At 39.3% G+C, this 26,248-nt stretch overlaps 1 protein-coding gene across 3 annotated transcripts in view; it reads left to right on the top strand.

Moving 5' to 3' along the window:
- The first annotated feature begins 10,801 nt into the window (after window positions 1–10,801).
- ZMYM2 (zinc finger MYM-type containing 2) overlaps window positions 10,802–26,248 on the top strand; it is a 93,100-nt gene continuing 77,653 nt past the window's right edge. For 2 of the 3 annotated variants that reach the window (XM_069080695.1, XM_069080696.1), the window contains exons 1-2: window positions 10,802–10,953; window positions 11,983–12,047. The gene's annotated coding sequence lies outside the window, so the exon portion shown is untranslated. Of the gene's footprint in view, window positions 10,954–11,143; window positions 11,289–11,982; window positions 12,048–26,248 lie in introns of those variants that run through there. The other variant, XM_069080697.1, reaches the window with a different exon arrangement.

The following is a 26,248-nucleotide window of genomic DNA, read 5'->3' on the forward strand; positions in this document are numbered from 1 at the left end:
ATTTGATACCTTGTTCATAATACACGATCTTTTAAAATGAATGTTAAAAATTTTTTACATGTAATTGGCAAATATTTAACAAAATAAATAAAATTTATTAAGAAAAATAGAAAACTGTTAATATCCTTTGGCCCCTTATCTATTGAGAATGACTCTTGGTCTTACATAATTGTATCCATTCTCCATATGTCTTAGATAGTGGATCTTTATCAAATATATATGTTGTGAAGTTTTTTTTTTCCTCTTCAGTTAACTGCTTCTCTTCTAATTTTAGCTTTTCATTTTCATGTAATCAGTATTGCCCATTTTGGTTTCTGTGATCACTTCTCACTGTTTAGTTAGTAACTCTCCCCATTGCCATAGTGGAACCAAAGTACTTCCATTTTTCTCTATTTTTTTATAATTTAACTTTTCTTACTTAGATCATCTATTCATTTGGAACTTATTGTGGAATACAGATTAAGATGCTGCTCTAAACCTAATTTCTGCCAGCATGCTTTTCCTACCAGTTTTTAAGAATGTTTGTTTAAAAGAAAAATGTGTTAGAGAAATGGTTCAGATTCCCTACTTATTTTGTAGTGTTTGGGTCCATTTTTCAACCAGATGTGTCCATTTTACAACCACATGTATGGAAATATGCCTCCAGTTCTATTCTCCTTTAATTGACCTTTGTTCTGACAGGTATTCCTTTTATATGTATCTAATCATTTTTGGGAGGGAATAAGGACACATTGGAGGACTTTTAGCAACTAAAGGTCAGACTGGACTGCGCAATCTGGCATCCAGTGACCTTTTTCATCTTACTCATACTATTTCACAGCCCTCACTTTTCTAGTCCTTTACTCTCCTGTTTTTGTGCCTTCTTCCAATCTTTTGTCTTTTAGCCCCATCTTTAACTCCAGTGCTTCCTCCTCTATGAAAACTTTTCTGACTTTCTACCACTCAATGTGGTAGATGAAAGTGCAATGTCTCTCCTCAAATCCTGACTAGCAGTTTGCTTGGACCTCCCATTTATACTTACCATATCGTTCCTTATGTAATCTATGACCTAGGTCCCCGAATTCAAAACCTAAGTGGACTGAATTCAGTGTCTGGGGCTTCCTACATAGATCTTTGGCTTCTGCTCTCACATGGTGTTTCCCCTGGCAACCTCAGAATTTGGTTCATTTTGTTTCCATTTAGTGTCTCCCTAGAGAACAGCAGATACAGCTCCATAAGGTATGTCTCCATATGAGTCTGTCTAGATATGGCTTGCAAGGAGTAGCTTTAGTCTTTGCCTATCTTCTTCAAGGAAGACTGTTTCCTGCTTGGCTTGGAGCTGGAGATTGAGACCTCAAGGCTGGCCACTTTGCTCTTTTCAGAGAGGAAGTAGCATCCTAGAATTATGTCTCTTTACCCCCATAAGTATTTTTAGTCTAGGGGAAATAATATATAGCTTTAAGCCACTCTACTGATTTGCTCTCTCACCAGGAAGGAGTGCCCCATGCTAAAAATAAAGACTTGACTCCCTTCCTGCCAAATATCAGTTACACAAAGACTATCACACATAATGAATATAGACTAAACACAATTATTAAAGCTGATAGCAAATATAAATTGGAGAAGCTATATACAGATAATACATACAGTGGGTGAACTTTTCCACTGGGAGCAAGACATCTCAGTCAATCATCCCAATCTCACCCATGGGGAAATTCCTCAAAATCTCTAGTGTGGCAAAATGAAAATACATGCTTTTCTACATGACAACTTCTTCCTGGTGTCTCTTTATCTTTCTAGGGATCTTTTCAGTCAATAAACATTTATTAAATGCCTATTATGTGCCAGCCACTGGGCAGGTAGGTGGCACAGTAGATAAAAGGGCCTCAAGTCAGGAAGACTTGTCTTCCTGGTTCAAATGTGACCTCAGACACATACAAGCTGTGTGACCCTGGGCAAGTCACTTAACCCTGTTTGCTTCAGTTTCCTCATCTGTAGAATGAACTGGAGAAAGAAATGGCAAATCACTCCAGTATGTTTGCCAAGAAAACCCCAAATGGGGTCATAAAGAGTTGGACACAACTGAAAAACAACATCCTCAAGGAGTTTACAGTCTGATAGATTCTCTCCTGTGTGTGGGATAAAGACCCCAAAGACCCTTACCCAAATAAAAGTCAAGAGGTTTTTCTAGGTAGAAAAAAGCTATTTCTAAACAAGTCTCCCGAGAGTTGGGCGTCCTGTAGGGGAGAAAAGTACAGAAATCAGGCAGTTACATACCCTTGTACAAACAATTCTAGGACAACCCCAAAACCCCAAATCCCCTCCCCAGTATCCAGACTTTCTTTCCCGTTGGTGGAAAGGTGTGTCTTTACAATCTTTTTACCCAATACAAATGTATATTTCAATTATTTTCCTTATTTATCAGAAGTAAGGTATTACAGATTACATGTTGCTTTTCTTGTTTACCAAAAGTAGGCAATTACAGAAACACCTGGAAGACATATTATTTGTTGCTTTTCTTGTTTTCCTCAAGACTGGGTATTCTATAGAAAAATAAAATTTGGGCCTGTCAGGACTAAAGCCCAGCTCAGGTTTGGTGACTGTCTCCTTTACTTGATGAGAATATTCTCACTTGTTCCACTCTCCTGGAACTTCATGTGTTCTCTTTCCAAGCTGAAAGCCTGAAGCCCAAAGGTCTCTCCCCTCATCAACTTCACCCCTCAGGAAACTGAGGAATGTTAAATAATTATTCTCTACCAATGAGATACAAATAGGTTACAGTTCAGATCTAGGTCTCTATAGAAGTAAAAAGGGCCTTTCTCTACCATGCAAGGACTTGACTAACAATATATTATTTGATGTAGAACAACATTGATTTTACCTCATAGAAAGAATGTAGAATTAGGGCCCACAGTAGCCCATAAATAGTTGACGGCTCTCATTCCCCCTTTGGTTTGTCTCCCCCTTTCTCACAGAAACCACTTATATGCAGTAATGAAGACTCTTTATTATGTTGTGATTGAGACTCAGAATGGAAATGATCTCTCTTTGTGCTGTGAACCCATACTCCCTTAGAGATCCATAGAGTTCTCTAGATTGACTGCTTACCTGAAAGTTTTCATGACTGTTATTTTTCATTCCAAGAAGTTTTACATTTGGTGTTGCTAGTATCAACTTCTATTTCCACTGTACCTGGAGAGTCTGCATAGTTCATGATCCCAAGTGCAGGCCATGATTCATGTACCTAGTAGGCACTTAAAAATGCTTGTTGATTGATTCTTTCACTTAATGTTTGAGGCCATTGGTGCTCTCTTGAGCTGTGTTCCTTTCCTCTCTTTTCTTTTGGACACTTGGAACTTTTATATTGTCCAGGAAATCCCCTCTCCTCTCTTTGACTGGCTGGTTCAGGAACTCTCACTACTCCATTGCTGCTCTGGGCTAATTCTGTCTCTTAGGCCTCATAAATCCAGGAGCTCCTTGGCCATTTTTTCACTGTTCTTCATGACCACTGTCTCTGGAGCTGGGGGATTCCCTGGGGGGCTTTAAACTTTAGGAACTAGAGCACTCAGTGTACACTCATATACTACTGTTTGCTTCTCTCTGTTCTTTGGTTCTCTGATCTCTAGCAGAAGTATTGACTTCCTTTTATAGATCCAAGCCCAAGGATTTGCCTCACATCTTCAGTGGCTGAAATTTAATTGTGTATCATAATTCAGCCAATGCCAGAGGAAATCAGGAAGTTTCTTCAAAGGCAGAAGAATAAAAGCACCAACCTTCAACTTTTTCAAGTTGTAGTGCCAATGCAATAATCACAGCACCTACAGTGGCTATGAATATGCCGGTATAATTCTGAATTGCAAAATATAATAGACTCTCCACGTGGAAGACAGAACCAAAACATTTATTCACACACCAGAAAAACAAATCCTAACACCAGAAAGCCAAATCCATCATAGCAACAAAGAAATCTATACACAATAACAATGCAGAGTGCACTCGAATCCTCATGCCGTCCCCCTGCTAGGACCCTCCTACAAATGAACACTCACAGATAGCTGCCTACTTCCTCTCTCTTCCTCAGCTCTAACTGCTTTGATAAACTTCCTCTGGGCTCTGTTCCACTCTTCCTGCTCCACCCATTCAGTAAGTTCCTCCCACCACAGACTCATGTGACTTGGGCTTCCATGTGACTCAAGCAGGTCACATGGGCCTATTAATGTATGGGAAAGATCTTTCCATTAAGCAAATATATGTTAACAATACACAATTGGACCAAATTCCTTCATCAGGATGTCCTCTGTCATATAATGTATAGTGAGAAGTCCTCAGTCACGTTACCTTGTATTGTAAGGTGTCTTAGGGCTATCCCTGATCATGCCATGTGCATGTGCAATATGCATATACACGTATTCATGTATATATGTGCATGCATACACAGGATGCGCAAACATATGCACACACAAATGTATATACATACATATATGCACATATACATACAGCATGACCAAGGAGATATATATGTATATAATACAAACATATATATGTATACACACACTGGCATGTTATTGGTGTATATGTTCCTCTACCATTAGATTGCACATTCTTTCATAGTAGGGTGTTTCTTAGTCAATCAATAAGTATTTTTTTTTTTTTTGCTTTTTGGAGGGCAGTTGGGGTTAAGTAACTTGCCCAAGGTTACACGGCTAGTTTTTTGTGTGGGTGTTAAGTGTCTGAGGCTGGAACCAAACTCTGGTCCTCCTAGCTGCCCCAATCAATAAGTATTTATTCCCTACTGTGTACCAGGTGCAAGTACAAAGAATGAAACATCCCTACTTAGAGCTAGCTAGTAGGTGATGCAGTGAATAGAATGAGGCACCTGGAGTCAGGAAGATCTGAGTTCAAATTCTGCTTTAGATAGTAGCTTTGTGAATCTGATACAGGTAAGCCTCTATCTTACTCAGTTTCCCCATCTCTAAATTGGGGATAATAACAGGGTTGTTGTGAGGATAAAATGAGATAATATTTATAAAGTGCTTTGCAAGCCTTAACATGCTATGTAAATGCTAGTAGCTATTACTTTAATGAACTTACATTTTAATGGAGGAGATGAGTACATTAAAAAAAAATATATATATAGCATAGTTAACGTTAATAAAGACATATGTAAACACAAAGTTTATATACATTATATATATATATTTATACATATATATATATTTATAGTTAAATACAAGGTAGAGTAGGAAGAAGGGTACTAGTATTTGGGGTGATTAGGAAAGGCTTCATGTAGAAAATGGTGCCTGAATTGCAAATTAATAGAAAAGAGGGACTCTGAGGTGGAAGTAAGAAGGGAGTACATTCCAGCTATGGAGGGCAACCAGTGCAGAAGTAGAAAGACAGGAACAAGGTGTTGTGATTGAAGAATAGAGAGAAAAAGCTAATTTTATGAGGTTTTAGGGTGTGGGAAGGGGTAGCAATCTTCACTAAGGTTAGAAAGATATGTTAGGGTAAGGTTTTGTAGGATTTTAAACGCTAAACAGAAAAGTTTATATACTTGATGCTAGAGAAATAGGAAATCATTGGAGTTGGTTGAGTATATGATCAGATCTGGGTTTAAAGAAAATTACTTTTCATATCTGTTTTTGCATCTCTAATCTATAGCCCAATGCCTTACACGTGGTAAATGCTTGTTTGTTTGCAGAACCTAATTTTAATGATTCAAAAATTTTGTGGGGTTTTCTCTTTTCATCTTAGATTGGATGAATTTTCTAGTCTCTTCTTTATTGGGTCCAGGTCCATATATTGGTTTCCTAGTGATGCATTCTTAGGGAATTAGGTGAAATATTATTCTCACTTATTTATGAAATACTGTATGTTCACTTATAAATTAAAAGCATGCTGTATGCTGCTTCAGTGTCTCCTTATTTCTGCCTCTTCAGAGTTTTAATTTTGACTTTGAAAGTTAAATATGGTTTAGGTTCTATCTATAATATTTTAGTTTCTTTCAAACATCATCAAGGCAATTATGAAAAGCAAGTGAGCTCTTGGTTTTCAAAAAATTAAGCTTTTGAATATTTTTTAGTATAGTTGGAAGACTCTAGTCACATGTTTTTATGCACACACACACGTAAAATATACACCTTCAGTGCATGGTACAAAATTTCCTTGTGGTATTAAGCATTTCTTTTTTTTTAATGTTAGTCATATTTTTTTTCTAATTACATGCAAAGATAATTTTCAAAATTCATTTTTAATAAGATTTTGAATTCCAAATTTTTCTCCCTCCCTCTGTCCTTCCCCCTCTCCAAGACAGCAAGGAATCTGATATAGGTTATACATATGCAATTGTGCTGAATATCCACATTAGTCATGTTGTAAAAGAAAAAGAATGAAAGGAAAAAATCATGAAAAAAAGCTTCAAAGAAAGTGAAAATAGTATGCTTATATCTGCATTCATAATCCATCAGTTCTTTCTTTGGATGTATATAGCATTTTCCATGATGAATCTTTTAGAATTGTCTTAGATCATTGTATTGCTGAGAAGAGCTGTCTGTCATAGTTGATCATCGTACAATGTTGTTGTTACTGGGTACAGTGTTCTCCTGTTTCTGCTCACTTCATTCAGCATCAATTCATGTAAGTCTTTGCAGTATTTTCTGAAAACCACCCAGCATTTCATTTTCAAATTATATATGTGTGTGTGTGTGTGTGTGTGTATGTAAAGCCACGAATGAGCAGCTTTCCCGAGGACTGCTACTGTGAACATCTTTCAAGATTCTGATTATACAGTATAGTAAACACTCTATTCCATAACAAATCAAAGCAAAACATTCACAGAAAATCAAGGTACAGCATTCACAATATTACAACTTATCACATAAAATCACAATATAGTATTCACAACAGCTTATCATTAAAATGGCCACATAGTTTTCACCAAAGTGGTCACAATATTTAGAACAAAGAACAATCATCTCAAAGTATAACAGTCAAAGTCTTCCACTCATGGGGCACACTAAATTAACTCAATCAGTAACTTATTCAGCAATTAATTACTAAGTATCATTAATCACTAAGTACAATCATTTGAGAATACAGAAACCCTCCACCCCTAGGTCACTAGTAAACTACAATTTCATCATTACTCAGTACCCATGGAGAGGTCTTTTCATCTTGACTTGGGGCCTGTTCTCTGATTCTCTGGATCCCCTTCCATGGTTCCAGATTCTACATGTATTCACCAGACGGTCACCTAGGTTCAGTGGCAGACAGCTCTCAGTTCCTTGTCCAGCTCTCTGGGTAGGTTCTGCTCTACACTGAAGTTCACAGGGTCCAGTCCATCTCAAATCCTTCACAATTTCTGCTCCTGGGAATTCAAGGCTCAACCAAGCCAGAAAAAAAGGCTTAGCATCCCTGTTATGCTTCCTCAGTCTTCTGCATCTTGTTCCAAACATCAGAATCATCTTATTTGGGGGGGGGGGAGGGTTCCTGGGCTCCTGACAGGAGACAGGAGTTCATACCTTCTGTTTCCCCAAATGAGGCTTGATCAATTACTGTGTTAAATACCTGCTACCTTTGCTTAATTTGAAACAAAAGGGGTCTTCAAATTCAAATTACATTACCATTATAATGTGTACATATATACATCTATTTATGTATGTATATGTAGTAGGTAGTCAGGTTTAATTTTAATGGGAAAATATGGAATAAAGATTTTTAAAAAGCCTAATAAGCATTACTAACTTCAAGTGCATAGGTATAGCACTTGGTATGTTCTTGTAAGTACTGCTTCAGTAATGGGCTCATATAAAATTTAAAGTAACTAAATTTGATATTGAATATTATATGAAAACATTCCTCATTTTTGGTACATTTTTTCTAGGCTTCCTAATGCCATGTCTGCTTTCAGGATTATAATAAAAGGTATTCATGGGCAAACAGAACTGGACCTGATGTCCTTTATCCTTTTCAAGTCAAAATAGTATATTATTTCCTTTTACTATTCCAGTCTTTGACTGTGGTAAGGAAGCCTAAGAGGGAGAGATGAAGAAGAGAGCTTTAAATTACATGCTTAAAACCCAGCAGCATATGGTAGCTGACTCTAAGGTACCTATTCAGATCTTTGAGAAATTCAATTCCAAATGTTTTCTTATCAGACCCTTTCTAAATTCAGTGGATTGCTGGCTATTACCAGCTAAGGATGGTGTCATTTTCCATGCTCCTTATAATCTTGGTTCAACTTTTGCTTTATTTACTTCAAGTAATGAGGTTGGGGGTGGGGAAGGGAACTTTAATGGTGACTGGTGACATTAGGTTTATCAGAAGTGTAGCAAGTATATCAGTTTCAATAATATGGTATTGAGAATTTTAGACTTCAATGCAAGTATGGAATAAAATCATCTTTAAAAAAGATCCTATTGAGAATATTGCTATGAACTATTAGTAAAGGTTTATTTTGATAATTCAATTAAACTCAGTAAACGTTTAAGAATACTATGTGCCAGGCACAGTGCTAAGTGCTAGGGATGAAAAAAGAAGCAAAAGACAGCCCTTATCTTCAAGGAGTTTACAATCTAATGGTGGGTGGTGGTGGTGGACCAACAGGCAAACAAAAATATATAAAGCAAGAATAGAAAATAAACAGAGGGAAAACAAAGAATTAAGAGGGTTTGGGGAAGGCTTTACTGTAGGAAGTGACATTTTAGTTGGGACTTCAAGGAAGTAGGAAGGTCAGTAGAGCAGATGAGGAAAAGCAAGGAGCATAGCCAGAGATAATGCCCATAGCCAAGAGATTGAAGAGTCTTGTTGGTGGATTAGCCAGGGGGCCAGTGTCGCTGGATTGAAGAGTATGCCTTGGGAAAGTAAGGTGTGAGGAGATTGAAAAGGTAGGAGGGGATAGGTTATGAAGGGCTCTGGTAACAGCTAATAACATTAGCTAACATTTATATAGGCTTAGGGTTTGCAAATTTCTTTTATAATCCCCGTGAAGTGTGTGCAGTTATTATGCCCTTTTTACAGATGAGGAAATGGAGGTTTGGAGAAGTGACTTGCCCAGGGCCACATAAGTGGGATTTATTTTATTAAAAAAAAAAAGTTCACACTCAAGACCATAAATCCTAGGTAGAAGGACTTGCTCACTCCCGCCCCCCCCACCCCCCCATGAGTAACCAGCCTAGTATAATTTGATTCAAGAAATCTTCAATTTCTACCAAATTACTCTCTCTAAATTTTATCTCTTAGGAAGGCTTGTGCATCAGTCTTGCAGCGCCCTTCATGGATGATTAACTTCATTAAAAACTTCGTGCTCGCCCGGCCTCAAGTCTGGGCGTTCTGTCGCCGGGGCGCTCTGGCTCCAGCGACTACACAGACACTGCTGAGCTTGCAGGTGGGCGAGTGGCCTCCCTGGCCTCTCCTCGCCCGCCCAGTCTTCATTTCCAGCCCCCGGGCCCCGGCTGGGGCTGGGCTGCGGCGCCCTCGCGGGCGCTTCTCCCGCAGCGCAAGCAGGAGTCTCGGAAATGGAGCGCCACCATTCCGCAGGCATCAGACGGATACGTGGAGCTGAACTGTTGGGGCCTCTGGCCGCCCGAGGCCCGGGGGCGGGCAGGGAAGAGCCGAGAGGGCCCCAGAGTACTAGTAGTGCCCGGGGGGCTTGGTGGCCGCCCCGCCCCCCGCCCATGGAGGAGCCTAGAGGCTGGCGCTCTAGCCAACCCTGGACGACCAGAGATGGTGGAAGGCTGTTGAGACGGCCTCCCGAGGATGGGGGAGGAGGAGGAGGCGAGGAGGCTGCAGGGGCGGGGATAGCGGCACCGTCTTGTGACAGACTGAGGGGAAAGCTCCAGCCCCTCCAACAAGCGGGAGTCCAGGCTCCAGGGGAGTCCGCAGCTTCCTCCATTTTGGTTGATGGAGGCGGGGAGGAGTGCCTTGATCTCTCACCTCCCTTTCCAACCCCTCTTGTTGCCTCTAGTCCCTCACCTCCACATGCTCGAGGCAGGGGGTGCCCCCTCCTACCCCCATGGTCAAACGACCAGTCCAGGCTGGGGCTTGGCAGGGGGAAGTGGCTTTAGCCCCTCTGGGTTTGGTTTTGAATTGGTCCCAAGTTCCCACAGCAGCTTCCGACAAAATGGAGGACGGCGTCTCCTCCTCCTGCAGCCATGACGAGGGGGAAGGGAAGGGGGGGTAATTCCCCATGGGGGGGGAGAAGAGGGTTAGAAGGAGTGAGGCTTCCCTTCCCTCAAGAGGCTTTAAGAGTTTTACCACATCTCTGCCCTTTATCCTGGCACCACAATGTCAACTCCTGTCCACTTCTTGCCCCTTCTCCGGGGGCATGAGGGATACTGAAGTCGGGGTGAGGAAGAGGGTTTGGGGGCATCTGGGCTGTTGGTGTCTTTCCTCAGCTATTCCTGTAGGGAGAGTTTTTTAGCTGCAGCAGTTGCTGCACAATATTGAGTGCCCAGGCCTGGGTGAAGAGAGAATGGCTCCTTGGTTCCATTCCCATTTGCCATACCTTCTACTTTCACCCGCCTGTGCCCCTAGGTAGCAACCACTGGCTGGTGGTAATGGGCAACCAAATTCACATTTGCCCTAACCAGAAAGATCCTGCGGGGGGTTGGTTGGGGTGGGGAGGGAACGAGTATGGGGGAGGGGGTTTGAGAGAAAGGGGGAGGAGTGGAAGGGGGAACTGTGGGTGTGGCCAAAGTTTGACGGACGACCTTTTAGACCACCCTGCAAAGGCGGGTCGCTGAAAGATAATCCTGCTGGCCAATCGATGCGTTCTAAACACCCCCGCCCGTGCCTCCCGGCAGCCAGTCCGCGTCCGGGTAGGCGGAGCCTCGTGGGGCTCGGTTGTGCCGCCTCCACCTCCTCCTCGCCAGCGCTTAGCCCGGGACTGGACCGAGTGGAGTTGTGCGTGTTACCGAAGGGGGGGGTGGGGCGGGGGAGGGGAGGTTCGTTCCGTGGAGCCGCAGCCAGAACCGGGTGAGGATTATCCCCCACTGATGGTGGGGGTGGCTGGGGGCAGCACTGCCTCCGGAGGAGGCGACTGGGGAGGCGGAGACGGGCGAGCCACCGAAGGAGCCTCCCACCTCCTCGGGCTTGTTACCCCGTAGTGCGGCGCTGCGGCCGTGCAGGGCCTCGGGGCTGCCCCAGGTTTCCTCCCTCCCTTCGGGTCCGAGGCTCTCTTCGGCGCAGCACGGCACGGCCCAGTGGGCCGTGAGGCGGAGCGAGGGGCAGGGCCGGGGCGCCGCCGGGGAGACGAGGCCGCTCAGGGGGCAGCCCCGCGGGCTTGGCAGTCGGGGCGTTCAGAGGCCGGGGTATTTTTCCTTTCCGTCTCGGTTTCTGAGGGGGGGAGGCGCCGCTGAGGAAGCTGGAGGGGGGCGGCGGCGGTGAGGACCGGAGTGCCCTCCACCTTGGGCGGGCTGCGATACCGCCGCCGCTGTTTTTCCCGAGCTATTTGAGGGGGGCTGCTCCTTTTTCCCCCGGAGAGCCCGGTCGTCGGCCCCCCGCCGTCCCAGGCGCTGCCCTGCGACGCTCCTGCGTCTCCCGTATTGTTTGCCTGGGTCTCTAATGGCGGACGGGGAGGCAGTGCTGCCGGCCGCCGACTGCAGGGGGGGCCAACCCCGGGCCTGGGGCAACTGCTGGGGGCAGATGGGGAGATCTCGGGCCGGCGGTGACGTGATCTGTCCGGGAGTGCGCTGCGGTCGTCTGCATTCGTGGAAGAGGAGGCCGGCAGGGCCCCCTTCGGAAGGAACATTCTCTCTCTTCTGGCGTCGAGGCACTCGCTTCCCCCTCCCTGAGGAGAGGGCGCGGATGTGTGCTGGCCAGTGTCGCTTTTCTAGACACTGCCCGGGTGCAGGGGCGGGGGGCGGCTCTTGGGGCTCGGAGGGGAGGAAATAAGGCCCGACTTACACCATCCCCGTGCCCCCGGGGCGGGGGGGACGCGGGGTTGGGACGCGGCCTTATAGGGTTCACCTGATTTTCGTTCAAATCTCTTTTCTGTTTTCCTAGGACCAAGAATTCTTTCCAGCCCTGTCTGGTGCAGCTTTGGCCGAAACTACGGAGAGTCCCCCATTGTGAGTCCTTGTCTCATTATTTGTCTCCTTTAGCGGGCCTAGCCCCAGGGTGAGGGGGGGGGGTGTTAAACCTCTGGGATTCGTCGCCGGCCTCTGTTGTCTTGAGGAGGAGGAGCCATTGCTCGGGTGGCAGCTGCCCCCGGGGCCAAGACCCAGGACTGGCTGGGAAGGCCGCGGGGGTGGGCGCTGTGCTGTGGCCGCGGTAGCGGCCCGAGTCCCCGACGACGGGCTGCAGCTGCTCACGTTACCGGGGGGGAGGGGGTACCGGACGGGCACTTTGCTGGTGCCCCCTAGAGTCTGCGGCTGGGAACCGGAGCGGCGGTGCGGGATGGCTTAGGCATCTGTCCCACCGGCTTCTGGCGGAGAAGGCGCTGGAGAGATTGGGAAAATGGAAACTAATTTGTTACTTGGTGTCCAAATTGTTTAAAAAATGGATGTCTTATCGTCGAATGGGTGACAAGATGCTTTGAGTTTGGAGACCGAGAGTTTAGGTTGTTTCAGTCCGTGTATTTAAATGCTGAACAGACTAATGACTCTTATTTGCCCTTATTTTCAAAGTCTCAGGATTTGATATTAGATGTTTTTCTGTATTGATTATTAAATAAGAATTAGAATTTAATGGTTGTAATATGTTGCTGTATATGAAACTTTTTTCTTTTCCTCAAAACTAAGATTTGCAGATTATAAAGTAGTTCAGTGACAAAAGTTAATACTGTACCTCACGACAGTGTATTTTCGGAACCCGTGGAATTTTGTTTAATTGGGATTTACAGGACTCTCGCTAGGGGCGCTGCATCAGTTTTGCAGGTTATTGCATAAATATGCAGTAAACACCAAATGCTCAGGAAAAGTTAATCACATCCAATCCAAAACCACTGAATTTCGTATGTTAAAGTGTAGTATTTTTTGAGAATGGAGGGATGTATAATTGTATTTACAATGGAGAAAAATTACTCGTGTGAAATAGAGCTTCAAAACTCATATAGCAGTTTTTAAGGTAAGGCTAATAACTCATTTAATTTTCTTGTCCTGTCTTTGAAATTAAAAGGAATATGGATACCTTTAAAAATATTGGATTAAACTCTTCAGTAGGTGAACCTGTTAATATAAAAATTATAGATACAGAACTATGCTTCACACTTTGTTCCCTTTCAAGCAGCTTTTTTGATGTAACATTGGATCATAACTACTTGGAGGTGGTTAGTGTTCAGATATTTTCCCATTTTGTTTTTAATCTTACAGTTACTTAAAAACGGAAAGGGAAGGACAGGGACAGATAGGCATTTAATTGCAATGCTGAACACAAATGAAGAGCTATCTAATAGCTTCTTTGAAAGAAGGATGAAAATTTATTTTTATTTTTATGCCTTTGCTCTGACCAGCTTTATCTTAACTAATGGGGGGTGGTGGCATAGATAATTATAGTAACTAACATTTAGGTTTACTTAAATAAGGTGTCTCATTTGATCTTCACAAGAACCCTGTGAGATAGGTGCTGATGATATTCATCTCTTTTACAGATGAAGAAACTGACCTTCAGAAGTTAAGTAACTTATTCAGGGACAAATGTGTTCTGAAGTTACATTTAAAAGCAGATCTTTCTGACTCCCAAGTCTGTCTTCCACTATACCACCTAACTCAGAGATTTCCAAACTTATTTGGCCTACTGGCCCCCAGAAATCTACTTTCTTTAACCTTTTAACAGTTTTGAAATTTGAGTAATTTAAAAAATGTATAAAAATTAAAAAAATTTAAATTTAATAATTTGTTGTAAATTTGTGGGTTTTTTTCCTGCATTGAAATTTTGATGACGCAATACAGTATTGTATTGTAAACAAGTCATTACACACACATGTTCCTACTGATGCTTGCTGGACCCAGCAGTGCTCCTCAGGCTGATTTGTCTGCACTTGCTTGTTAAGACCTGTGGGCTGACTTGACCACTGATCAGTTAATAATTTGCATTTTGTGTTTGGAAGATAATGTAATCACTATGACTTTAACTGTTACACAACAGATGGGAACATGCATGAATGGTTTTTGAAAATTTTCTTTTTCTTATGCTTCCAGTGCTCCCTTGCTTTTATTCAGGGCTACCCCTCCCCCCCCATTCCCCAATTTCACCTGAGGCTACTATAGTTCCCTTCAATTGTTCCAGGGGGGGGGGGGCGCATCAGGTGACATTACCCACTATAGGAACCTCTGAGTCTGGCTGTTTTTGTTGGAACAAATATGTTTTTTGGTAGTAGAATGCCTTTATGATTTTACTTAAGCCAATGTGAAATGTTTCTTTTTTCAACTATTTTGAAATTTCAGGTTAATTGCCTTGAATAATCAACAAAGTAACTTAATTGACATTATTATCAAGTTGGAATAACCTCTAATAAATGGTTTCCCTTTTTTGTTTTCTTTAGAGAGAATTGGGATTTATTGAGGGGTGGGTATACTACTCAAATAACATGAAGTTAGTTTGAGCCCAGTGAGCAAGGAAAAGACAATGCAACTTGGACTTCTGGGCACTTCTAGTCCACTTTTCTTTACCTTGGATTGTCCTGTCTCCTCATCCTTAAAAGGAATTTTCCCTGATGGGCCTACCTGGAAGTCACTGATATCTCATTTGATTCTCCATCTTTTTGCACTTTTCATTAGGCACTTCAAAATACTCAAATTTGGTTTTGGTGTGATTTTTTTTTTTTTAGAGTCTCTACTAGTTATCGCCTTCAGGGCAGAGATTGTCTTTTGTAGTTCCCTCAAATCATAGTGAGACTTTGTACCATTAGTCACTTAGTAAATGTTGAACTGTATCAGAAAGCCAGATAATTTAAACTAATGTTCTAATGTAAAGCGTTTCAGTTTAGATGAAAATTGCTTTTTATATAATTATTGTTTTTGATTTTTACATTCTCTTACTCAGGTTGATGTGTTTTCTTATCCTATGTAGGCATGGAATCTTAGGAGTTTAGAGTTCAGGAGACCTTTGAGACTTAGGGTAAATCCCTCTGTTTGCAGAGCAGGAAATGGGCTCAGGTCAGTGAAATAGTAGTCATGGATATTTAGTGGTGGGGTTAAGACTAACCTAGGGATCCTGATGGTCAGTGCTCACCTGTCTATTATACTACGATGTCCTCTATGACATAAAAATGTCTCAATTAAAAAAAAAAAACGGGTGGCTAGGTGGCACAGTGAATAGAACACTGGCCCTGGAGTCAGGAGGACCCGAGTTCAAATTCGGCCTCAGATACTTAACACTTACTGGCCTTATGACTTTGGGCAAGTCACTTAACGCCAATTGCCCTCCCCCCAAAAAACCCCCCAAAACAAACCAGAAACTAGTTGTCCCCATGAAATGACCATTTAGTGAAAATTGAAAGCAAAGCTTATAAAGAACATAGAGATTCGAATTTAAATTTCAGTTAATGAAAGGTACAAAAAGAATCTTTGTATTGGGATAGAATGTAGTAATAAGAAGTAAATTCTTAAGGTGTGTGAATGGCTTGGTTTTTCCAAGACTGGGTTCATTACTAATGATAGTGGAAGTTGGAAATTGTTGGGAATCTGTTTTTGTGGATTGGATTAAAGTTCCCTACGTAAGTGTTTATGTTAAAATGTTTCTGAAAGTAATTTTAAATTATTTAAGCTCTTGGGGTGATCTGGTACTTGTCAACCTACCATCTTATATTTATATCATTACTGAGGTTTTTTCCCCCCAAAGATATGTGAAGGTTTGCCAGAGTGTTAAAGAATTTAGTTCATTGCATTTCAGATATTAACTGGAATGACTTTCTTTAGAGCAAGGATTCTTAACCATTTTTGTGTCATTGACACTTCTTTGGCAGACTGGTGAAACCTATAGATTTCTTAGTGTTTTAAATGCATAAAATAAAATATATAAGGCTGCAAAGGAAACTATATTGGAATATAGTTATCGAAATATTTTTTAAAAAGTTAATGGCCCACAGATTAAGAACCGTTTTTTAGAAGAAGGTCTACATTTTGTCCTTCTTTTTGCTTTTTGGAGGGCATTTGGGGGTAAGTGACTTGCCCAAGGTCACACGGCTATTTTTTGTGTTAAGTGTCTGAGACTGGATCTGAACCCAGGTACTTCTGACTCCAGGGCCAGTGCTCTATTCACTGTGCCACCTAGCTGCCCCTTGTCCTTGTTTTCTTAATTGACTCCAGGTATCATTTGTCTATAAAATTTAAACTTGTGCTAATTGAAAACATATTTGTACTTGTTTTTTTGTACTATATATAAAAATATCAAATTGTAAAATGAGTATTTCAAGCAAGTTCAGCAATAGTGATGGAATGTAAATAAAAGCTAATAGTATAATCTTACTGGATAGGGTAGGTTGAGTTAATTTAGTTTTCTCATTTTAGGAGATAGAAGAGATATTAGTATATCCACTAGTCCCAGTAGTTAAGTATCCTCTAATCATATTTGGATTGGTTAGGAAAAATATTTTAAGTATCTGGGTCAAGTACGAGGTAGCTTGATTAGAAATGGAGTTACAGATCTAAGATAGATTTTTTTTTTCTTTTGTGTGGGCCAGTTAACTTACAAGAGGAAAGTTTGATGAGCTATGAAATGAGACTGATTGATATGTGTGGCTGAGGAAATTTTTTTCATTTCATAGCCTCATGTTGACTATAGCCTGCCAGGGCCCCTGTGTCTTGGTCCACTTTTCCTTTAAATGTATTCTGTAAGTTGTAGATTCTCTGTTGTATTTCTCTCCTTTGACTACTAACAAAATATATGCATTTGTGAGATGCCTGGGCAGAGTGGTATAGAACAGTTTTGTCTTCTTAAAAGTAAATCAGACTCTCAAGATATGAGACAGTTAATCTAGTCTGACCAACCACATGTTAGCTAATGTATGAATCCCCTTCAACATTCTTGTATTTGCTTTGTTTCTAGCTTGAACATACTTAGTACTAAGGAATTCTTCCTTAAAGGCTACCTATAATATTTTCAGTTATCTCGTTTTCTGTTACAAGGGTCTTGAAATTGAGCCCAAATCTACTGGTCACTTCTTAGGCCATAATAATAGAAGTAAAGGGAAATAACAAGTTTGTATTCTTTGTTAGACTACATCAGGAATATTGTGCTCAATTTGGGAACTAACCTAGGAGATACCAACCTAGAGCATCTCCAGATGGAAAATAGCAATAGGCAAGAAGGTGTTGGAGGTGTTAAAGCAAAGGCTGTGTACCTAACCACTTGGTGGTGATAAAGGAAGGGATATTCCTTTTAGTTTGGGCCAGATGGCCTGCAAGATCATTTTAACTCTGGTAGTTGGACCTTTGTTAGGGCCGATCAGTTTTTAACTATTCTGTTGGACTTAATGTCCTTACCTAGCCATTTCACAAATATGTTGCTTTCCTCTCATTTGGGGATTGGGCAAGTGTCTATGGTTTAATTTGTTTAGTCACTATTATATAAAACAAAGCAATGTATTTTTGGTTTTAATGTCATCTGCCCCAAAATAGCACTTATATATTGACCTAATCTCTAGCTCTCTAACATTTATTGTGCTTTAGCATTTCTAATACACATTCTAACTCACTGATATAGGGATAGCATGTGAGATTTTAAAAACTGAGATTTCTTTAAAAAAAAAATTTTACTTGTATCTTTTTTACATTGCCAAAATTTCTCCCAATAATCCCTCCCTTCCCCCTCCCAGAAAGCCTACATTCCATATAATAAATGGTTTTTAAAAGAAAAGAAAGAAGAGAAATAGATAAGCAAAACTTACCTATTAATTGAAAAAAAATCTGAAAACACATGTAATATACCATAGTTATGGATCTTCCACCTCTTCATAGGAATAGGGTGGAGATACTCTCTTGTATCTCTATTTTGGGGTCATGCTTCTTTGAAACATTCCTCAGTTTAAAAAATATTATTTTTTAACATTCATTTTTTAAAAATTGAGTTTGGAATTCCCTCCCACCTTTCCCCAATCCATTGTGAAGACAAGAAATGTTACAGTTATATATGGAACATTGATTTTTTTGTTGTTGTTTTTTTTTGTTTTTGCTTTTTGGAGGGGGGAAGTTAGGGCAATTAAAGTGACTTGCCCAAGGTCACACAGCTAGTTTTTTGTGTTGTGTCTGAGGCTGGATTTGAACTCGGGTCCTCCTGACTCCAGGGCAGGTGCTCTATTCACTTTGCCACCTAGCCGCCCCGCAACATTAATTTTTGATTTGTGGTAGCTCTTCTTGTTTACTTTGACATAGTGTGTTACATTGACATTGTGATTGTTGCTTTCTTGACTCAGCCTATTTCAGTTCTTTCCTTGCTTCTCTGTATTCATATTCCTCATTTCATATCTAATAGTAATCATTATATTTATATACCATATATTATTTAGAATTCTCTAATCAATATCATCTTTGCTTTGCTACCACAAAAAAAGTGCCGCTTATAAATATTTTGTTGGGTATGATGACTTTGTTCCCAGTGACCTTCCTTGGTGTTGAAGCTTAATAGTGGAATTTTAGTCTGTCAGTAAGCATTTATTGAGCTCCTGCTCTGTATGTCCCAAGTACTGTGCTAAATTCTGGGTTTATAAAGAAAGGCAAGAGACAATCCCTGCTACCTGCGTTTCCCTGATAATAAGACCTATCCCGAAAATAAGCCCTCCCCTTACTGTGTAAGATTCCTCTAAAATAAGCCCTCCTCCGAAAATAAGCCCTATTGAGATTGCTACTGTGGTACCCTCTGTATGCACCGCCCCCCCCCGAAAAGCACGCCAGCTCTCCGAGCTGCATCTAATCAGAGCTGCAGCAGTGAGCGCGTCATCCTGTTCTTCCACAGTGATTTGCTTATTGAATAAAGGTACATTTTTTTGTTCACATTTACCTGTTTATTAAAATTGCTGTCAATGTTCATTAAAATAAGCCCTCCCCTGAAAATAAGCCCTCTGGTGTTTTTCTGTCCAAAAAAATAATAAGACAGTGTCTTATTATCGGGGAAACACGGTATCAAGAAAAGCTCACTATCTGAGGGGGGAGACAACAAGCATACAGATACTTAAAAACAAGCTATATACAGGATAAATAGGAAATAATCGACTGAGTGAAGATACTAGAATTAAGAGGGATTAAAAAAGGTTTCCTATAGAAAATGGGATTTTAGTTGGATCAAAGAATATAGGCACTTCAGTAAACTTATTGCTTAATTCCGAATTACTGTCCAAAAGTTGATTCCCAGTTCGATCACCAATTCACTGGTGTGCTATTTTCCTATAATTCTGCCAACACTATTATTCCTGTACTTTGTCATCTTGGTCAGTTTGCTGGAGTGTAAGATAAAACCTTAGCATTATTTTGATGTGCATTTTTCTGTTGATTGATTTGGAGCCTTGTTAATCTTTAGAAATTTCTTTTGAAAACTTCATATTTTTCGGCATTTATGTATTGGGGAATGGTTTTTGTTATTAGATGTACCTTGTCTATAATATTGTGTCCCAAACTTTTTTTAAAACTTTATTTTAAGGTTTATTTGCTTAAAACTGCACTAAGACTCTTGAGAGACAAATAGAAATTTGATACAAAGAATTTTTTCATATTCTGCCTATAAAATTAATAATAATTTTGCTAAATGTTCTAAAGAGTAATTTTAAATCACATTTAGATGGGGATAAAGTTAGTTGAAGCCAGTGTCTAAAATATAATTGAAAATTTTGATTCTGGATACCTATCAATAACAGAGTTGGATATATTAATATTTTGTGTTTTTATTCTCAAGTAGAATTTGCGTCATGTCTTACTATATAAAATTATTCAGATCAGACCTACCTATAACTTAGTTTTTGCTTACTTTATCATCAAGTGATCTCACCTGTTTTGCTGGAAGAGATTGAGGACATTTGATATGAGTTCCTTCATCTCTGAAACTTTAAAAAATACTCAGCAGTCCTCTTCCTTCAGGTTTAAAAATGAAATATTTTCACCCATTTGAGGAACCAAATTCCATTATTCATCTCTACTCTTACATTTGTTTTCACACCTTATTTTCCCCACCTACTTGCAAACTTGTACGAGGTCTACCTTATTTTAATAAAAAACAAACGCAGAATGTTTTCTTTTGACACTTATTCTCTACAGCAATCATCTCATCCCCTCTTCCTTTTACAGATAAATTGATAGCGTAATGTACAGTTTGTTTCCTTCCTAATTATCAAATTACTTCTTAACTCCGTGCATTCTGGCACTTGTCTTTTAGAAAGTGCTTTTGCTAAGTTACTAGTAACCTAACCAAACCCGTTATCTTCTTGTCCTCATCCTTAAATCTTTTTGCAGAATTTGCCACTACCACTTTGAAATCCTTACCTTCCTTAGCTTCTAGAGGATGACTTCCTCTCCTGAATATCCTTACCTTTGTGACTGTTCCTTTTTGGTTTCTTGGAGAATGTGCTATATGCCCTGGTCTTGTCACTTTATCTTTGCTCCATAAGTGATATTATCCTATTTATTTATCATTTATCCTTTAGCCTCATTTATCATCTATTCAAATGACTTCTAATGGAAGTGTCTTTATCCCCCACTTTGCCTCCTGGATAGTTGTAGTATTCAGCGCCTTGCATTTAGAAGACACACAGGTCCACTGCCTTTCTTATTTTAGGCAATTCTATTTTGGGGAATGGGGGGCAATTTTTTAATAAACTCTTTAAGCCTCAATTTCCTTTTTTGTGAAATGAGGTTTGGCACTGAATGTCCTTTAAATTCCCTTCTAGCTTTTTAAATCTTTGCTCCTGTACTCTTATGAATATGAAGTAACTAGAATATGCTTCTGACATCACTCCTAAAACTTAGCTAGCCGCAGGTAGGTTGTGCATTAGATGGAGTACTGGGCCTGAAGTCTGGAAGACCTTAATTCAAATCCAACCTCAGATACTATAGCTGTGTGACCCTGGACGGGTCACTTAATCCTGTGTCAGTTTTAATTTTCTTACCTGTAAAATGGGAATAATTACAGCACCCATCTCACTTGATAGTTGTAAGATTAGCATATTACCTGGCATATAGTTGGTGCTTAAAAATGCTTATTTCCTTTCCTTACTTATTTTCCAGTACCCTAGGCTTAAATCTCCAGTTGTCTTTGATTCTTTCTTCTCCCTCTAGTCTTTTATACAATCCTATTTGTCAGTTTCTCAAACTTTAAGCACCTAATTTTTTGTACACTATTGTGCTAAGGGAGAAGAATTTAGATTGCCTGGGGGGTAGAACTAGGCACCTTGAATGGTTGGAAGTTGAAAAGAGGTAGCAAATTTAGACTAGATTTAAGCAAGAACTTTGTAAAAAAAAAATTTACTCTTTCTCCCAATCTTCCCCCTCATGGCAGCATGCAATCTGATATAGGTTCTACAAGTACCTTCACACTAAACATTAGTCAAGTTGTAAAAAGACTGATAAAATGTAGTGAACAAGAAAGAGGAAACTAAACATAATAAACACAAGAGAGAGAGCAAGTAGTTTGCTTCAATCTGCATTCAAACTCTAGTTCTTTCTCTGGATGTGAATTTCCCTTTCTATCATTAGTCTTCCTGAGTTATAAGCAAGAACTTTCTCTGAGCTAAAGTGATCAAAAAGTGAATGGGCTGCTTGGTGAGGTAGTGGATTCTTTCTCACTAGAGATCTTAAAGCAAACTCAGGATGGATCCTGTGTGGGGGGCTTTGTGTGGTAGATGTTATTTTTCACAGGATTCCAGATTTATGGTCCTGTAGGCTACTAGGTGAATTTGTGTTTAGATTACTGGACCTGGAGTCTGGAAGACCTGAGTTCAAAGGTGGCCTTCTATCACTGTGTTGACCACAGGCCAATCACTGGAACATCTCTCTGACTTACTTTCCTTTTGTATAAAATGGAGTAATGATAGCACTACTCCTCAAGATAGAGGTAAGAGAGATAAACTGACAATATTTGTAAGCTGCTTTGAAAACATTATAAATACTATATAAATGCTAGCTGTTAAAATTTTTATTATTTAGATAGCCCTGGGAAATTGAAAATTAGAGAAGTGACTTGTTCAGAGTAAAATAGTGCCTTGCCTTATCTAGTGTCTTATAATAATTTTGAGGTTAAAGATATGAGAAGCAAGAACACAAATGTTGCTGGGATGGGGTGGAGAGAATATTATAAAAACATACTTTTAACAACATTTTTTTTGTTTGAAAGAATGTGACACTGGGGAGTGGATTATTACTATTACTGATTTGTGTGTGTGATTTGGAGCAGCTATAGTGGAAGCCTGAAAAACCTTGCTCTAATATATGTGGTGAAATAAAGAGTTAAGTCAAAGGAAGATAGTAAACCAAACTGTTAAGTTAAATGGTACAAAAACTGTTCTGATGATAATTTCTACCTAAAGTTAACATGTATTTAGCCTTAATTACATAGTTAAATTATATTTACAAGTATATTTAAACTGATTGTGGTATTTGAACTAATTACTAAAGTTTTTTTTTTTTAAAGCAATTGGGGTTAAGTAACTTGATCAAGGTTACATGGCCAGTTATTTTGTGTGGGTGCTGAGTATCTGAGCCCGGAACCAACCCCAGGTCTCCAGACTATGGGGGAGGCGCTCTTACTCACTGCGCCACCTGGCCACCCTGATTACTAAAGTTTATACTTTGTGTATTAGAGGTTTTTTATTCTTTTTTTTGCGGGGGGGAGGAGACAAGGCAATTGGGGTTAAGTGAGTTGTCCAGGGTCACACAGCTAGTTGGTGTCAAATGTTTGATGCCAAATTTGAACTCCTTACTCCAGAGCTGGCTCTCTATTCTATAACTTGATAAGTTTGTGAAAATGGAATTTTTATAAATCTTATGCCTAAAAAATTAAAGATTTCATAGCGATTGCTTTGTAAAGCAATTTCCTAGTTTATCAGTTTTAAATGATTGTGGATTTTCATTTCCATTTAAGTTTTTCAGGGACAAAAAGACGTAATTACTTTTTATCGTTCAGCATACATGTTAAATCTTCAAATCAGTATAATTTACCTTTCTAATTCTGTGTGGTTCTTTAAGTGGTAAAAGTTTGTCATTAATACTGATCCAAATGTGTATGAAACTGAGCTCATGTAGTTTATCATTTTAGATTAAATTGAACATTTTAGAAACAAAATTGCCCCGCTTTTTTGTATCACCTTGTGAATTTTATCTGTAAATGTTGTATGTATTTTTAAATATTTTATTGAAAACTTAATTCTTTGTTCTTCCCAAAAAGAAGTCCTCCTTTATACAAACAAGTATAGTTCAGCAAAAGAGTCAATACTTTGGGTGTGCCTGAAAATGTCTTATCCATCATTCCTTTACCAGTAGGTGGAAAGTATCCCTCATCATTAGTCATTTGAAGTCATGATTGGTAGTTACTATCATGCGTTCTCTTGTCTTACAAAGTTGCATTTGTTTATCTCGCTGTGGTCATATATTCTTCTAAATCTGAACTTTTCTCTCTGTATCAATTAACATAAATCTTCCCAAATTTCCCCAAGTCCTATTCAGCATTCCCTAATTGATGGCAAGCTTATTAGTTCTCATTTTTTTGTTATAACAAAAAGTGCTACTGTCAACATCCTTGTGGAACTTCAGAGTTACTATAATTCTCAATTCTGTTATTGTTAGTGATTTGGAGCATTTTTCCATGTAATTGTTAATAGGTTGACTTCCAGTTTTTTGTTCATTTATCTCATTAGGAATGACTCTTGTTCTTATATTTGTATCAGTTCCAAATATATTTAGATACCATATTTTTATAAGAGAAATGAGTTACAAAAGTTTTCTCCCTAGTTCATTATTTGCTTTTTAATTCTCACTTCATTGATTTTGTTTTTGCATAAGATTTTTTTTTTTAAGCAATTGGGGTTAAGTAACTTGCTCAAGGTTACACGGCCAGGTGTTTCTAGGTGTGTGCTAAGTGTCTGAGCCCCAGATTTGATCTCCAGGTCATCCCGACACTGGAGCTGGTGCTCTTACTCGCTGTGCTACCTGGCCGTCCCTGCATAAGATTTTCAATTTAATTAGATTTACTCACATTGTCTCCAGTGATCATCTCTGTCCCAGGTTTAGTTTAGAACTGGCCCTCATCATAATTAAGAAAGTTCTCCCTTCCCTACTCTTTTAATGTTTAGATAATATATCCATTTGAAGTTTATTGTGGCATAGAATATTTGAATTTGGTGGAAACCTACTTTTTTTCGGACTGCTTTCCAATTTTAGCAGTATATTTTGTCAAATAAAGAGTCATAGAACTAATAGTTGTATTCTTAGGTTTGTTGAATGCTACTCCTACTACATTTGATGACTTCCAGGGCTTGTGTACCTAATCTGTTGTGTTGATTCATTTTTCTACTTTTTAATCCACCCTGGACAATTTTAATGATGATAGTGCCTTTCGTAGTATAGTATGAGATCCTAGGACACTTTCCTTTCCTTTTTGTTTTCAACATGTCCCTTGAGATTTTTAATGCTATACTTCTTCCAAATGAATTTTATTATTTTGTCTAGGTTCATAAAATAGTTTGGTGTATGGCATTATCATGTAGATTAATTTAGCTAATATTATTTTTATTATGTTGGCATGGTCACTCATGAGCAGTTAAGATCTCTCCAATTAAAGACAGTTTCTTTTTTGTCTTGTTCATAATGTTCTGAAAGGCTTGTGATTTTTTGTGAGTTTATTTTAGATTTTGTTACTTTGCTGAATTTATTAATAATTTTTAAATTTATTCTCTAAATTTCTAAAAGCCAATATGTTATTTGTCAATATTGAAAATTTTCTTTGTATATTTTATCAGTTTTATTTTTTGTTATTGTGGTAGTTAGCATTTGTAGAACTGTCAAATAATAGCAGTGAAGAATACATTTTCCTCAAATGTAGATCTAATCATATGACTATTCCTCAACCAATATCAGTGGTTTCCTAATTCCTCTAGAATAAGACATCCTCTCTTTAGCTTCTCAATCTGTCTTTTCCAGGTCATTACTTCCCTCTTGAACTCATTAATCCATACCAGTTGGCCTTTTTATTACCTGCCCTCCATGTCTGGAATGAACTTCACCTTACATTCTCTTCCTTTAAGATGTGGCTCAGCTACCATCTTCTTTATGAATACTTTACTGATCCTCCTGCCTGTTAGTAGTAGTTCCCTTCTAGACTACCCATTATTTAATTTTTGTACATGTACTTATGTATGAACTTACTGTTTATGATGTGTCTATTTTTTATATGTACTTGAACATGAGCTTGTTTTAAGTACTCTTTTTTAACTTGTATCATTATTGTCTAGTTCTGTGCCTGAAGAGGAAGGAGTTTCTTAGTACTTGTTGGTTAACTGTTTGAAAAATGGAACATCCTTGCTTTATTCTTTAAAAGAAGGTACCTTTTGTTTTAATATGTTATTTTTGTAGATACTCTCTTGGTCATGTAACAAAGTTAGAGATTGTGGTGACTGACTTAAGACAGATACTAAGAAAAATGGTAGTGACAATGTATGCAAAAGCTTTTAAGGAAGTCTGTATTACACATATTCCAAACTATAAAAAAAAATTTTTTTAAATTCAGAACTGAAACACCAAAAGGGAGTATTTTCTATATAGCAGAACACGAAAAGAAGATTCCCTATTAAACTAAATCTCCCATTTAAATTATATATAATATATTCTGCATGTTACTTTCAAAATTGTCCTGCTTATCTCTTCTGTCTTCTGAATTTGCTTTGGTTCTCGTCTGTGCATTTTTAAGTGTAAAAATAACTTTTTTTTCCCCATTAAACATCATTATTGCTAAACCTTTTGATAACTCTTACACTATTCCTCCTCTCTTGCCTCTGATAGCATATTTGATGTGGATAGGTTTCATTTCATAGTGCAAAATCATAGTTCATTTACTTCTCATCCAGTAGGAATCTTGCCTATGTCCTTTCATAGATTGTGTCCGATATTATACGTCAGCATTTAAAACATATGCTTGCTGAATGTAGATTCTCCACATGGGATCAGCTAGCATGCTGGGGACCTTCCAGATCTCTTGGCATAGAAATGGCCTACTCACACCCACATAAGCATTTATTTTCATTGTCCTTTGAGTTTTCTGCAACTTTAATTCTTTGGAGATTGTGATATTCCAAGGTGTATAACTATGCTGAATCACTGGAAGATGAGTCTTTGCTTTAGGGAGGATCTTGGTGCTG

Source organism: Petaurus breviceps, unplaced genomic scaffold (genome assembly GCF_028583685.1).
Source record: "Petaurus breviceps papuanus isolate PSGF00001 unplaced genomic scaffold, PetGlider_PUasm1.0 91133, whole genome shotgun sequence".
Taxonomy (NCBI): Eukaryota; Metazoa; Chordata; class Mammalia; order Diprotodontia; family Petauridae; genus Petaurus; species Petaurus breviceps.